Source organism: Plectrocnemia conspersa, unplaced genomic scaffold (assembly GCF_051122295.1).
Source record: "Plectrocnemia conspersa isolate PC_06_02 unplaced genomic scaffold, ASM5112229v1 ptg000013l, whole genome shotgun sequence".
In the NCBI taxonomy this organism is placed as follows: domain Eukaryota; kingdom Metazoa; phylum Arthropoda; class Insecta; order Trichoptera; family Polycentropodidae; genus Plectrocnemia; species Plectrocnemia conspersa.
The window spans coordinates 16,486,968-16,502,483 of NW_028277177.1; the positions used below are offsets into that span (position 1 = coordinate 16,486,968).

Consider the following 15,516-nt stretch of genomic DNA (forward strand, 5'->3'; position numbering starts at 1 on the left):
TGATCCATCCTGTTGTATTTTTTCTCTGCTTTCTCTTTCATTCCGCTCACGTGCTAGCGACGCTTTCAATTCCCATCGACGTCTCTGGATTTTCAGATATTTTTCGCCGAGCATCAAAAGACAAAGTTACTGTTTTGGAAATCTTTGGTTGTATTGTGTATTTTGGTATAATCTCTCAATCGTTTCATTCGCGTTTATTAGTTGCATAGTTATAATTTAACAGTGCAAACGTTTTAGAGTTGCAAAACATGCGATTATATTCAAATGGTCTCCTCTCACGGAATGCAGCCATTAATCTTTAAATCGACACGTCTTAAAACTATTATTAATAACTTTTATAATTAATCTGTGTTTATTATTACATATTAATAACTGGAACCTATGTTTTTAATGCACTACTGAAATGCAGGAATCTTGTTTTTGGTTCACGCTGATTTTTTTCTCTTTGTAATCTTAATATATTATATTCAGAGTTACGTGTCATATGAAGTATTTTTCATCGCTGGACCTTTTTGATATATTGCTTTTTTTCTTACCCCACCTATCACATTTCAATGAAGATTCTACTCGGATCAGCGGCCGTCCGTTTTCGTTTGACACACGATCTATCGCCGAATCCAGACAAAAGAAACTCTCGAGAAACTTTCTCAGGAGGAACACGCCACCCTTGCATCTCCTTACGATAACGGCATCTCGAAAGTTTCCAAGTATTTGGCGTATTTTTATTCCCCAGACTAGTTTGTAAATATATACAGGGCCGAAAGTCTTTGAGAGCGCCGATATAATATGAAAATGGCTAGATTTACATTTTTTAAACATAAAATATTTTAATAAGTTTAGCGTATAAGAGTTTAATCGAATCTAGGAATCCATTCGAAGAGTTTTTGAAACAAAGAAAATTCCTTAGATTCTATTCTAGATTGCTTTATGGGACGTTGTCGTAATTAGCTGGAAATAACTCGACGGCAATTGAAACGTCACATAATCAGCCCATAAAGGCGGGCGAAAGGAGTAACGAATGAGCTCGAGCCGATCTGAATATGTATCATTTGCTATGGATATATTGAACAGTAGTGCAAACTGTGTAATTATCCAAGCTCGATCGAATCGTGCAGCGCAACTTGATTTACCCGTCGCGGTGTGTCTTAATAAAATATGTGGAGTTGCGCTTGTTGTGTGTATCTAGATTTTCGAAAGGAGGTTTATAACTGTCAGTGGCAAGTTTATGGATGTTTTGCTTCTCTCTTGGATTTTCTCTTCCCGTCTGGACCGTTCGTCGGAGAAGACTTTGGTCTCCCTCTTTGAGCTTTTTTTCTCTCCACGAGAGTAGAACGCGTATTCTTATCGATAATAAACTGACAGTGGCAGCTCGTCTGACTTCCCAGTACAATATACTTAACACTGAGTGTTATTTGTCCGGAAATAATCCGCAAAGGAACGTTTTAGCTTCTATTGTGGTGCACCACAGTAGCGTGTAACATAAAAAAATAGTATTAGAGTGGGAAAACTATTAAAACCTTGCAGATAATTTGATTCCATGTCAAAAACACGCTTTTTAAATGCGTATGAAATTAAATTCAGCACTGCAGTTTAATTTAATTGAAATAAACTTTTATTGGTTGCAATTTAATTAGACATTAACTTGAACAGCTTTACATAATAAAAATAAAACATGTAGACTCTACATTGTTTTATTTTTTTATAATTATATTAGTATTTATTTTATTAAGATGCATTTTTTAATGTTCTAATCATAGACGAGAAAAAATAGTTCGCCTGTGGTTTAAATATATAAGTAATATTCAAGTTGTAACCTTTTTAATTAAGCAATAGTATTATATAATATGTTTTTATATACTAAACAGACAAATATTTTTTTCAAATGCTAAAAAACGGCATACGCAGCAACTCAAATATTTCTATACTTTTTATATGCAAGGGAGTCGCTCCTCGTGTTTTGAAGAGTTGCTATGCTGCTGTATGTCAGCTATAGGTATCCAGGCATGCTCCAGCAGACATGTATTACCGGTTTGGACCGAATCAGGTTTAGTATCCAGTTCTTGGACAAAAACCCTCATGCGACATCCACGAAAAAAACACATCGCTTTAAACCGCTATGCGTTTCAACTCCGCTAAATAATTCCATTATTGAATAACGCCGCTCTTGCCTACGTAGGAAGATTTAAAGTCACTTCTGACCTTGGTCGAAATGCTATATTGATTCACATGGATCGAGTCAATATTGTTCCGCCAAGATTATATCATAGCAAATAGGCGCTGCCATTCATCAACTTTGATTGGATCTTTATCTTTAAGACGCTTTAAATGGTAATAAGCGAATTTGTATTCGTTTCGATGACTATTATTTGTTTAAATGTATTAAGCCTATATTTTTTTGGTTTGCATTGTGTACCAGTGCCAGAAGTTGTTTAGGGCGCGGCAGCCATTATCAAATGCAAGAATGTGGAGACAGTAACGAGCGGTTGATATTGAACAGGAGATTTATTCAATAGGGAGAGGTTTTGATGATGAATATCGTCGATGGAGGCCACTCCCGACGACTTTGTTTCTTTTGTGTCGTGTAACTGGAAGTTTCCTAAAAAATAAATTATGTAGAGAACACTCAAAATTTGCAAGTATGAGTAATGCAGTTAGAGCAGCAGTTCTTTGAGGTACTCCTCCTCGGGTTAAATATATAGAACGATTGCACGATGAAGCTTACTTAACTGCAATAACACTGAAAAAGTACAACTAGAAAAATGTCTCTTTCAAATAACGTCATAAATTATAATGTTAAAGATATATCGTGCAACGTTTTGATCAACTCTTTAATAAGCTAAAGATACTGACGTAGCTTAATGCAATATATGCAACATATGTTTAGCAAAGTTATTTTTATCGGGCATATATGTACTTATATTCCATCTTATCCCTTTCTAACTTTGAATATCTCCGTATGGATCGAGCTTTCCACGTGTGTTTATGATCATTCTGCACTCAATCGCTATATACATATACATAATAGAAAAGCGGCCACACCGGTTACTTACACCCAGGCGATAAGGTTCGCGGATAAGAGAAGACTAAACCTGACGAGTTATTGGATTTATTATATGAACCAATAAGGTGGTGCAGATGTCACAGTTTATAAATATAGATGGATGAAATCGCGTAGACACAAAAACCAGTCTAATACAGTTGCAGAATTAATATTTTAAAGCACTCTGGGTAACGAGACTCTCTCCCTTCGCATATGTCAGTCTTTCTCACGTGAAAGTCAATGTGTGTAATTGAAGATCGATCTACTTAAAATGTAGGACACGAAAGGCGCTTAGATTAAATGTTAAATGGTTATGCGTCTGCCAACTTTTTTATAAATGGGCAGGTAGAAATAAAGACGTTGAACAGTCGATTTCAAAACACCGACTTGTACTAAGTAGCAATATAAGAAAAAATAAATAATATCTATATATGCTTAGATGTGTGTATATGTACCTATCGTGAATTTTCAAATAGAAAGAGCTAAATTTTTGATTAAAAAAAATCGATAAAAAAATTAAACCATTATAGTCCATAAATATGTAAACTCTACATAGCTCTACATGGTATTGGTCGGTGACTAATACCTGAAAGTCCTGAGTATTTGTCAATTTATATCGTGTTTATGAGATGGGAATTAGACATTATTACATACTTATACTTACGATCGATCATCACATATTTAGTTTTCTTATATTTTTTATAATTAAAAAATAATTGAGCCAGGTCCTGCGTAGTTTAGCTGTTACTATTATGTCATTGATTTACATACTTTTATTTAAATTTGGTGTCTTACTACTTACTTACTAAGTAGTTGTTGATTGAGCTTAACGTTGTAACACATTGGGTTAACGTCTGTAATATTGCAACGGAAAATCAGTTTTATTAATATATTTTTTTTTAATTTAAATTAAATTCACTGTTGGAAATTATACCTACGGCAATTTAATACTATAACATATAATACTAAAAACGATATTTCTATAAAAATATACCTAGTAATTTGTGTAGTTAATTATACAGGAAATTTTAATTTTACTACAATAAATCATTGATTACGGTAAATGAAGTTTGTAATAATCGAGCATAATAAACGTTTTTAAATCCATGTTATATTCGTGCCTTAAACTGCAAACATTGGTATATATGTATGTACAACATATATATATGTATAGTGCTTACAAAGTCGCCGTATGAAAACCTACAACATAAATTGAATCATAGCTTTTGAAATTAATTGGTAATTTAAATGGGTTTTCGAATGAAAAGTTGTTCACATAAAGACTACCATAACTTTATCGAACGGTTGTTTGAACAATAGCCTTTAAGTGATTTATAACCAATTTAATTGTCGGTCTTTCGTCGCAACAAATTAACTTCAATTGAATTGGCGTTTTAACAATGCACCGTCTTAATTAATTTTAGATAGGTACTTAACAACGTTGTTGTTTCTCTAGATTTTCTAATATTTACATTTAATATTGTGAATATAATACCTACACTTTATACATTGTACTGTATATATTTGCTATCTAGGCCCCAATTCAATTCTGCAACTTTCGTTGAGTACATTTTTTTCGATCAGATAAACAACAATGATCGTGTAATTGCTTCTTTTTTTAAATAAGAAAACGATTGCCCAACTTTAAAACACGATGCAGACGTAGCGAAGGGCCATGCCCTCGCAGCCATTACTTAACTGGTATGAGGGCAAATAGCAGAAAGAAATTCACGATATTTCACTCGGCACGTGCTTCGAATGCAGCCCAACTGCTGTCGTGAAAATTATCATCATCGATATACCGAGTTAAAAATTGATATAGATTTCTCTCCACAGAAAAACGCTCGTTTTTAATTAACGTCACATGTCACGTAATATTGAGGAAAATTATTAAACACGTTTTATTATCGTCGATATACCACGTTCGATTGTGCCTCAGGCTGTGTAGGAACTTGCAGTCACTGCCCTTTGGTACAGTAAAATTTGTGTTGTAACGACGACCAAAAACAGCCTTGTTATTGCATAACCGATCTTGCCTTCATTCGCAATAATTGGTTACAAGCGATTGTGAATAGGCGATCTGAGCGGATAAACACCATCGCCGTGTCCATTAAAACGAAAATGAAATTTGTTCGTATTTTTCATGCTGTCGCGTGTAAGCATGATCTTGAATACTTTAGTAATGTGCGAGGTCACGTGTAATGGCTAATAGCTAAACAACAAAAGAACAAGACAATAAGAAGGTTATCATATCATGTTACTGTAATCAATAGTCCACTAGTGTGTGGTATTTATTATAAAAATATATGTTTTGTAATATTTAACTAACAACACACCCGTTATAATAAGTATACTTTAATATGTAAATATCAAAGTTTTGTATCTTTTTAAAAAATTCTGGATTTTTTCAATCAACACTCAGTTATATGCCACCATTTTGATGTCGTTGATGAATCCTGTGGTCGTGTGTCGGCGGTTCCATGTCCATCGCGGAAGGTTTCAAAGACAGAGGTTTCTCACTAGAAACGTTACACAAGAGATTTTTAGCCATATTATGTTTCTGAAGAAATTGAATCTACTGAAACTGTGAAATAAAAAGCGGTTGGTTGCGAAGGCATTGAACACGTACAACCGAGCCAACGATCCTGATTTATAAATTGATTTCTAGCGATTCGCTATTAATTCCCATTTCTCATTATGATTATGTCACAAAAAGAGTCGATAAATTTGAGAGTCTTGAATGTTTCCCTCGTGGTTTATTATCAGGAGTGAAGCCAACCATTCACAATTACAAAAAAAGCAGATGAAAATAGTTCAACAAAAAAAATATTGGATATTATACTAGAAACAAAACGCTAGCATATTTTAATGACATGTTATACTTTAAATAAATATTAATTATCATAATACACGTGCCCAAGCAAAACCGGAGCGTTCATTGGTGATGATAATATATTATAATTAAATTTGTTCTATATCGATGGCTACACTTTAACGGTTTCTTTTCGCGGTTGACAACTAACAACTACAACGTAACGTTGAGCAGCTCGAGGGTTTGCATTCCACGAATGCGGTACTTATAATTCCCGCTTGAAAGCTCACTGTAAGCTTTCTCAGGCATTTTTGCCGATTTTGGCTTGCGGCTTTGTTTTGGTCCTTGGTGTTCCGCAACTGTAACAATGTTAAAGAGTTATGGCGTATGGCTCTGGATGAATTGTCACGTACATATGGGTGTATACTGTATATGGTTGCAACAAGACGCCATTGATTGATCGGTCGTGTTTGGGGGCCCGCTTTCGACCGGTTTCGGTCCCGGTCCAGTGCTCAACAACGCCCAGCCCAAAAGTATTGACATCTGACTGCGCCTAGTGAGTGCTCGATATTTACAAACAACTCGAAAACGTTGTTTTTACCTTCCAAATTCGTAATGGAGACCTTCAGGGGTGTTTGGTTTATACCTCTACTGGACGTCTACTGTCCAGGGAAGCATTATTCCATTAGGATATTGTGGGATCATATAAAAAATATTTATAGATAAGATATATAGAATAATTTGAGTTTGACTATAATATGTATGCGTTTTAGTAATGTGATTATGTACGACGTAGTTGTTTTCTGCACTGTCAATTTAAATCAATCAGACTGCACGATACGTTAACGTTTCACTTGCGAAATAGTTTATACGGTTAACCTTTATATTAATTTAATTGTATATTATTAAAGGCTGGTTTGTAAACATTATAAACCCATATAAAAAAATTATGACAGTGTTTTTAAACAAAAAGATGCTATTTTTTGATGAACCAGTGTTTTTGCTAATGCAATAAGTCGAAATATTTTACTATATTTTTATATGTATAAAATTGAAATAATTTATATTAATAAAAATTATTTAATACAGAAGTACAAGTACATAAAGGTTATGCAAAAACTTGATATATTTATTTATTACATAAATATCATTCAATTTAAAAAATTATGGACTGCTTAAAATATTGATATATGTACATACATTTTATTAGAAAAACAGACTGTTTAAACATATGACGCGTGGGAATATTTTGCTGTATTTTATATAATCAAGACAATATAAAAATACGTGCTATTTTTACATATGAAAATTATGTAGAAAAACAATTATATATGTACATACAAGAACAATAAAATATTTTAATAATTAGTTAACCATTAAAATTCGTAATTTATTTCTTAACTTGTATACCGTTTTTATTTATTTAGCGACACCTTTTAATAAACATATGTATGTGACCAACTGCACTTAGTTTTGCAATTTATCTTTTTAAAAGCGGCGTAAATTTTTTTTAAGAATTAAATTTTGCTACCGAACCTATATAACAAGAGCATTATCCATTGCGCTATTGCCCAGTTAAATAATTCATTGTAAATTATATAATTGGCAATGATGTTAAAGGTAATAGCTTTAATAATACTTTTACCTTGCAATTTCCGCTTTTCAATTATCCTATTTATGTATATAGCATCCAATCTGTATTTTGTCCTTTCGCCATAATTGGCAATTGCTATTAGTCGTTATTACGATGTAATTTTGTACATAATTCGATATAAATATGTCAATGAAAGTACTTAAGTTAATACATCTTATTTGCTAGTTCATTTAAACAAAGGTTAAAATGTCTTATGTTCATTTTTGCTTACTTATACATTTAACAGTTTTTTTCTTTTTTCTCGTGTCTTGTATACCGTCTCGTGCTTTTGCCTTTAGATAATTTCCTCTGTTTCCTCTTCTAACGCAATTATTCCGAACGAACAAGTTTTCTTTCACTTATATTTATTTACCGAGGATCAGTTTTGCTTTGGACGTGTTCATTGTTTATATTTTTTGTTCACTCCTTACGTTCACTTTCGGATTATTGGAGATTTTTTGCGTTATTGTTCGTTCGGATAAAAGCTCGGGAGCTTTTTATTGATAACGCGCCGTCTTGGATATCTCCTGTCGTTCGTGAGAGACATTCCGGTTCGGTTTTTCGCGCACAAATGAAAATAAAAACGTAGGAGGAGACTTTATCGTTTCTAAATCTCTGGCCCGTTAGTTGTATTGTTATTGTATCCATTGGAGAAAACGAAGGGATTATTTTCGCGCTGCAGGCGCCTTTGTGTCAATCGACGCTGGGAAACATACCATATTACAAGTCTAGTGAAACGTCTAAGATTTATATATATTTTTTATTATTTAGTTTATAAATACATATACAATAATTTACAATTTATTGTATCATACTTATGCATAGTCAATAAAACTGAGTGTATAACTTACGCCATCATTGAGGTAATTAATTCATAAAATTAAGTTTTATAATTTAAATACATTTTACAACAATAATTGCGATATATAAATTAAATCGTTATGTATTCCTTATCTGACCCTATGAATTGTACGTATGCGTTTGAATCAATGCACCTTACTGGTTCTACTAACTTATATATTTCCCCATGAGACTAGAGGGGGACTTATTGTTATAAAATAGCCCACAGGCGATAGCATTAAAAAAATAAAAGCTTTTCAAAATATATGTATAGTCGTGTATCAACACTCACACTGTAGGATATTAATGTATCATTATTAATGGCTTCAGTACTACTTTGTATATTTTTTTTAAATAAGCCCAGAAGGCGTCGACCGCACAAATACACACGTGTATAAGCTTTTCCGTTAAAACTTTGCGAATTGTATTCATCGAAACCGCTCTCTGACTATTTGCATGAACTTCAAACATGATATGTTGTATATCCGAATGAGTTTTCCACTCACGTCCCTACCAGTGCTTCTCAATATTCAACGCGTATCGGCCAAAGGGGGTCCGTGTTGCCGCGTTTGGTAAACAACCCCCCGGGGCTGCTGCTGAACAGCATTCGTGTTGCGTTTTCTTGGATTATTTACATTTGGACCTGTTTTTTCTCTTCTATTTCATATACTTACATGAAAAACAACTCTTTGACGTTCGTCTTCCAAGCGATAGGAGTCGTCTAGAGCTGCTGTTTATCGTTGTTTTCAATTTTTCTGGGAGTTTAGCCAGTTGCTAGCTTTTTTCCAACTCTGTGGTGTTTATATACGATCTGCATATGCATCATATGCGATCCGACGAGTTTTATTCGTTTATCATGCGCCAAAGGAATCGAGACGTTCTAAACGAATGGACCGTTTTAAAGACGGAGACAAACACTTTACGTTTGACATAAAGTATAACTATCTATAGCACGTTTTTTAGTAAAGTTTTCTCTTCTTCGGTGACGTTTAAAGGGCCGCTCTTCTCGTTTACGTTCGCTCCTTTATTATTCCACGGTTCAAAAGACGCGATGCTTTTCATTCTATTTCGCCTTATTAAATTTAATCTTCGCGATCGCTGGGCGAGGTTCGTTAAAATGAAATTACCTTTGTTACCGGCAGCTTTTTTACTGCTCGGTTTTTTATGGTCGTTTCTTAAAGAATAGGCGTCTGTTTTATTTTTGCAGACTATTGTATTGTAGGAATTCATTGAAAGATAGGATTAATATAATTATACTGATATTAAAAATATGTGGGCATCGTTTATAAATAGGGTCTTAAAAAGAAGCAGCGAGACTTCTTTATATTATAGATTTTATTGCTATGTTTGCATCTTATTTTCTTAAAATCTTGTTTTTTAGAAAAAATCGCATGGATTGCTTTTAAAAATACTATAATATATCACATAACGCATGCCGATTTTAGATTATATTTGTATATTTTTTTTATCGCTATAAAAATGTGGTTTTATATATTTTTTGTAATTGTATATAGTTTTTTTTATTATAGTCGGTTAATTTCATTTTCTACACTATGCAAAATATTGCTAGAATAACATGTTATATTGTACTTATCATCCCGAGAATTTCTGGGAATTAAAGACTTGTTTGTTTATCTTCTACTATATTTTTGATAAATATTTGTATGTACATTAGTGTGTAAAAAAACAGGGATTGTGTAGTTTTAGCCCAATGAGCAGATTGATAAGCAATGCAATGAGCAGCTCTGTTAACATTTAAAAAAAAAATCAAATCGGCATTATTTGACATATAAATTAGGTTATTGATTTAATCTAAGTGAAAGTAAAGCATATTATTAACGCATTACAAAAAATGCATATAACAAAAACTACTTATGTTAAAAAACTAGTTATTACAGTAGTCTTTCTTACAATAATAACAATAAGCAATTCATTAAAAAAACATTGTCTATTATCAGGAAACCCAAACCATTAGTTAAAATGAAAATCTATTTTGTATTTTTACAATAACATTATCAAAATCGATGGCAAATTCGACATTTAATTAAAATTTATAGTAAAATTCTATTTTCTTATTTCGATGAACTTGTGTTGTAAAAATCTCCGATCTATTTAAATATTAGTCCAATAATTGTAACTAAAAAATCACATTTACTCGTGAACCAATCGGAAAACAAAATATATGTTAATGAATTCATGATTTTTTTTTACTGTGACAGTTTTTGTATTACTTGTGAATTACCCCAATCGATACCTATATATTTCATAGACTAACTTATATTATTTGCAGCATAAATGATCCTGCAATAAAAAGTATAGCTTTAAGTGTTACTTTTAATTATACAATATTTTATATTTAATCATTTTAAAGCTTCGACTTAACTTCGCAGCCAGAAATAGACGTTAGAAACTGGTAATGATTTTTATTATATTATATATGTACATACATATATTGCAACGAACTATTGTGGTACTCTTAGATCTCGTAGTCTGGTGATGTTCCACTCTTTGTGGCACGCTCCTCTTGCTGTCTGCCGATGTCCCTCGGTGTCTGTTCCTCTCTATATTACGGTGATTTAGCGCGTGTAATATTCGACAATGTATTCAGTCTTTTTGAACAGTCCTAATATTTTTTATTATTTTATAACAAGCCCTATATTTTTGACTGTCATAGTAGCTCTAGCGCCGTTAGTTACAAAAGCAGTGCACTTGTCAAAACCGTCATACTGTAGTACTGCACATTTTTGTTACAAATATCCACCTTTTTAAAAAAATATTAAAATAAATGATTTGGATTGCGGGCCGCATGCGGGGCCCACCTTCCTCTAGTTTGTCTAGTTTATCAATAATGTTACATCCAGGTACCAACTATTAAATATTTAATTTAACAGCATAATTTTTATTATATTTTAAATCACCGACTCCTCCGTATACCCTAAAAACAGCACCGCATTCGTTTCGTAGAGATAAAACCTACCCAGCTAAATCCGCATGGCAACAGATGAAAATCCTAAAGGCCTATCTCGCACGCAGCTGCGTTGCGGTAGGTTAGTGTGTCTGTTTGAAGAAAACCATCTCAGCGTGTACTACTGCGTAGGCGGGTATCCCTTTACGCGCCCTCCGAGAGCTTTTATCCCGTCTGTGTAAGCCTCCAAGCTTTCCACTCTGCGGGGGTACGTACTACACACACAGACCTACTACGGTAGTACCCCGACGGGGTGGGTGGGCACCCCGCCCCCTACGCATACAACGCACGCTTCGCCCCCCGGTCGGATTCGGCGCGGCTAGAATTCGGCTGGGGCCATTTTATTGATCGGGCTTGACATTGAAATAATAATAGGGAAGAACAGCTGGGCCGGGAGGGCTTTTCGGGGGTGGCAGTGGAGCGGATTCAATAAAGGGACGCGTCGGGAACAACGAATGCCAAATTTATATATACTTTTGTGTAGTATAGGATTTTATACTACCGGTGTATTGTAAGCTGCAAAATAAAACATAGCATCCACGAATTGTTTTTATTAACTTGTGTTATAGCTATACATATAATAATTTAAAATAATATAAATATTATATACTATTTTTATATAGTCCCTATAATATTAATTTAATTCTAAATGTCAAGGAACTGTTTTAAATCCTCTCAACCCATGAATATAGTAGATATGTTTAACATACTGGCTGTTTTTATAAAATACAACAATATTTCGGATTGAATTTTAAATTTTATACTTTATGCTACTAATACTACGCTTAAATTTATTCCATAAAACTGTTAATAAATCGCCAACTACTTGTGAAAGGTAAATTACAGTTTATGTTAGAATGCAAATAATAAAAAAAATATCAGGACCATACACCATGTATATTTTCCGGCCTCTATATATTGTAACAAATCAATACCCTAAACGTGTGGTATTCGCCGAATGCATAACCACAGCACATTATTGTTGTAGCGTTACCAATGTGTGAACGTCATAGCCAGAATTTCCGAGAATGTTCACTTAGCTACAAATTTGATATGGCTCACAGTAGTAGTAGGTACTCAGTGTGTAGAGGGAGACCCGGAGCGGTTTCCCTTTTTAGCCTACCCCACGCCACAGACTGTGGCCGTAGGCTGGGGCAGGGTTAGTCTACCCCCAAGCGCCACCCCTTAGGCCTATTCCGGGTTGTCTGCGTTATCCCAGGCCCGTTTGCCACCCTCTCTCCCGTCTGCCGACTTCCACGCCGTCGGTCGGCCCAAAACTGAGCTTGTATTATAAATTTCAAAATGAATAGAATATTGTTTTGTGCATCCGGGCTTTGTTTTGTTGTAAATAGTCGACGTTTTGATGGGCCTTATAATATGGGATGAGTTTTTGTTGTTGTTGACGTAATGAATAACACATAATACGGAATATTGTATTATCATCGAATACTTTGTTTTATAAACCAGACATGTCACAAAAAAAAAAACAATTTTATAAGAAAGAAAAATAACAATTTATCTTCTGTAATAAAAAAAATATTATCCATTGTTACATAGAATAAAAATCAAAAGATTTGGATGCGGAAATATTGTTTTAGCTTGATATGTATACAAAGTTAAAATTAAACGGAAAATAAAGAATATATTATAATGGATAATTTATAAAAAGGACCGCTTGCCATTTAAATGTAAATTCCGTATATTTTAAGCAATAGGATAGCTAATAGTGTAAGAGTGTATTGCCTACTTTTGATCATCCAATCGTGGGCTTACTTATTAAAACAAATACCTGCAATTAATATAGCTTCATGTATGTTGATCTTTTCGAGCTGGTCAGTTTTTAACTTTGCAGCCAAAATACTGGACAGTTCATAAATGTATATTAATAACCATATACATATGTATGGAAATGTAGCTGCTTCTATCTGGTGGTGGAGTCGAAACGGCAGGTCTTAGAAATCAGGGAGTCTTCGCTGGAGTGTCAAGTTGAATTATTGTCGGTTGTCGTGATATGATTTTGTGACGATACTGCTCTATCCGCTGATATGCCTCGTTCTGTGACTTAGAAGGGTTGAATATCTGGAGCGTCCTTCTCCAGCTGCCTCTCTTTTTGCATGCCCGTCTGTCCCTCGGTGACCCAAGTGTCACATCATTTATATTGCTGGTTCGACAGCTTTGAGGAATCGCAGATAAGGACGGTGGTGGGCCAATTGCATCGCTTCTTGGAAATATCCATAAAGTGTCTACGCCTAAAAAGTAAAACGTTCAGGTGGCCGCTTCGGTGATCGGTAACAAGGGGTGAAAATAACAATAGTTATTTTGTGCAGGGTAAAACGCATTGTTTATCGTGTATCCTTTTCAAATAAAGAGTAGTGCTTTCCAGATGCTTATCTTAAAAAATCTAATTAAATTATACTTCGTATGGTGGTGGTTTTGTTCGCTCAATAACACCATATTTAATAAATTAAAACTTACCTGTGTCACGCCTTTAATGGTAATTTCTACCACTCGATTTATAGACGCGCATGCATATTCACCCATTATTCCCTTTATATATTATATCGCCCCACGCGAAAAGGATTTGAAAGTTTCGTCGTGCGATTCAGCAGCGATCGAGGTGGTCGTAAAATGAAAACTTTTGAACTCTGCAAAAGCCAATTTTGCTTTACGACACCTTAAACAGATATGTTTTATTGGCTTTTCATGCTCTTGCGTCTATTTATGCGCGCCGATATCGTGCACCATCTCTAATTAAATGTTAATTTTACGACGGAAATACCTCAAACGTGCGGTCTGAATAACCGGCAAATACCATATTATATTAAGTTTGTCAAGCTTTAGATTAATCTTATTAATAACTTCAAATAAATTACTATTTAGCCACAATTTAATCGTTCCAATACTATGTATATAATAATAATATTTGTCTATGCTAAAGTTTGTCATTCTGTTTAACTTGAAGTGAACTCGGCTATTTAAATTGATTACAGAGAGTTCTACTATTAATTTGTAAGACAAAGCAACTATAGGTACAATATATAATAGATGTAATAGAATGTTTTTCAAAACATACTTTTAATGATTTTGTCTTTGATACATTTTTTTAGAATGTTTTAAATAACGAATGGCAATTGCGCATAAAAGAAGTGATGAAAGGGTCTATTGAATACTACTAATTCAAAAGATGATACCAGTTGCAGCACGTTTATTTTAATCAATTTATATGTTAATGGACAAAGAAGAAGATACTTTTATTCAGTTAAACCTTTATATTTTCTTAATCTAAAGTTCAAAAATTAGTAAAAACTATCGGTTTATTTTAAATGCATTGAGCACATACATATGATATTCTGGCAATAATCCTGTGTGCTAATTTTCAGAATCCCATTGATTTACCTTTTAGCTTTTAGTGGTTTTAATTCCCAAGTGGTTTTAATTCCCAAGCCTTGCCTTCGCCATGACAATAAATAAATTGATAAATGTGATAGCAAAACGCCCATTTAAGTGGGCCTAATTCTAATATTTTTATTTATAAATATATTAACAAGCTTACATTATATAATACATTTATATCATCTTATTTAAATAATTATGGTGGATGAATTAGAAAATCAATAGCGAGCCCTTAGAAAGTTTTTGCGTCATTTTTTTTAAATTCCCTTTAATACATATAGTAATGCGGCATAATATTATTTCTAAATAATTCTTAAAATGATGGTTTATAAAATCTTTGAAATATTTATTTGGAAATAAATATTCGTTAAAATATTTTGATCAGTATTCGTTATACTACATAATTTTCTTGTTATTTTTGTTCCACTTTGAATGAATAATTGATTAAAAACCTAATTAGCCGTCGCACAGATTTAGAATTTTATGCAATGGTATGTGTGAATATATAAAATTAGGTTAAGACTGCTGCAGAAATCCGGTTTTAACAACTGTATAAGTATTGTATAAGTAGAAAAAAGTTTAACCATAAAAAAAAATAAGGAAAACGTATGTTCCTTATGAAATATTTTTTAATCAAATTATTCATCAATCATTTTGTACGATCGACATATGTGTTGAATTTTGACTACATGTCTAGCAGTGAAAAAGCTTTTCTTATTGTTTCTAGACGTTAGAATTGTCTATTTGGGGGCTACCTTAAGGACATTTTCGTCTTCGGCCAAAGCTGCTTTACGCCCGTCTTGCATCAGCCATATCTCTATGTAAATCCCTCC

At 33.4% G+C, this 15,516-nt stretch overlaps 1 protein-coding gene across 1 annotated transcript in view; it reads left to right on the forward strand.

Moving 5' to 3' along the window:
- heca (hdc homolog, cell cycle regulator) overlaps window positions 1–15,516 on the forward strand; it is a 90,467-nt gene that overhangs the window by 32,771 nt on the left and 42,180 nt on the right. The window lies entirely within an intron of this gene.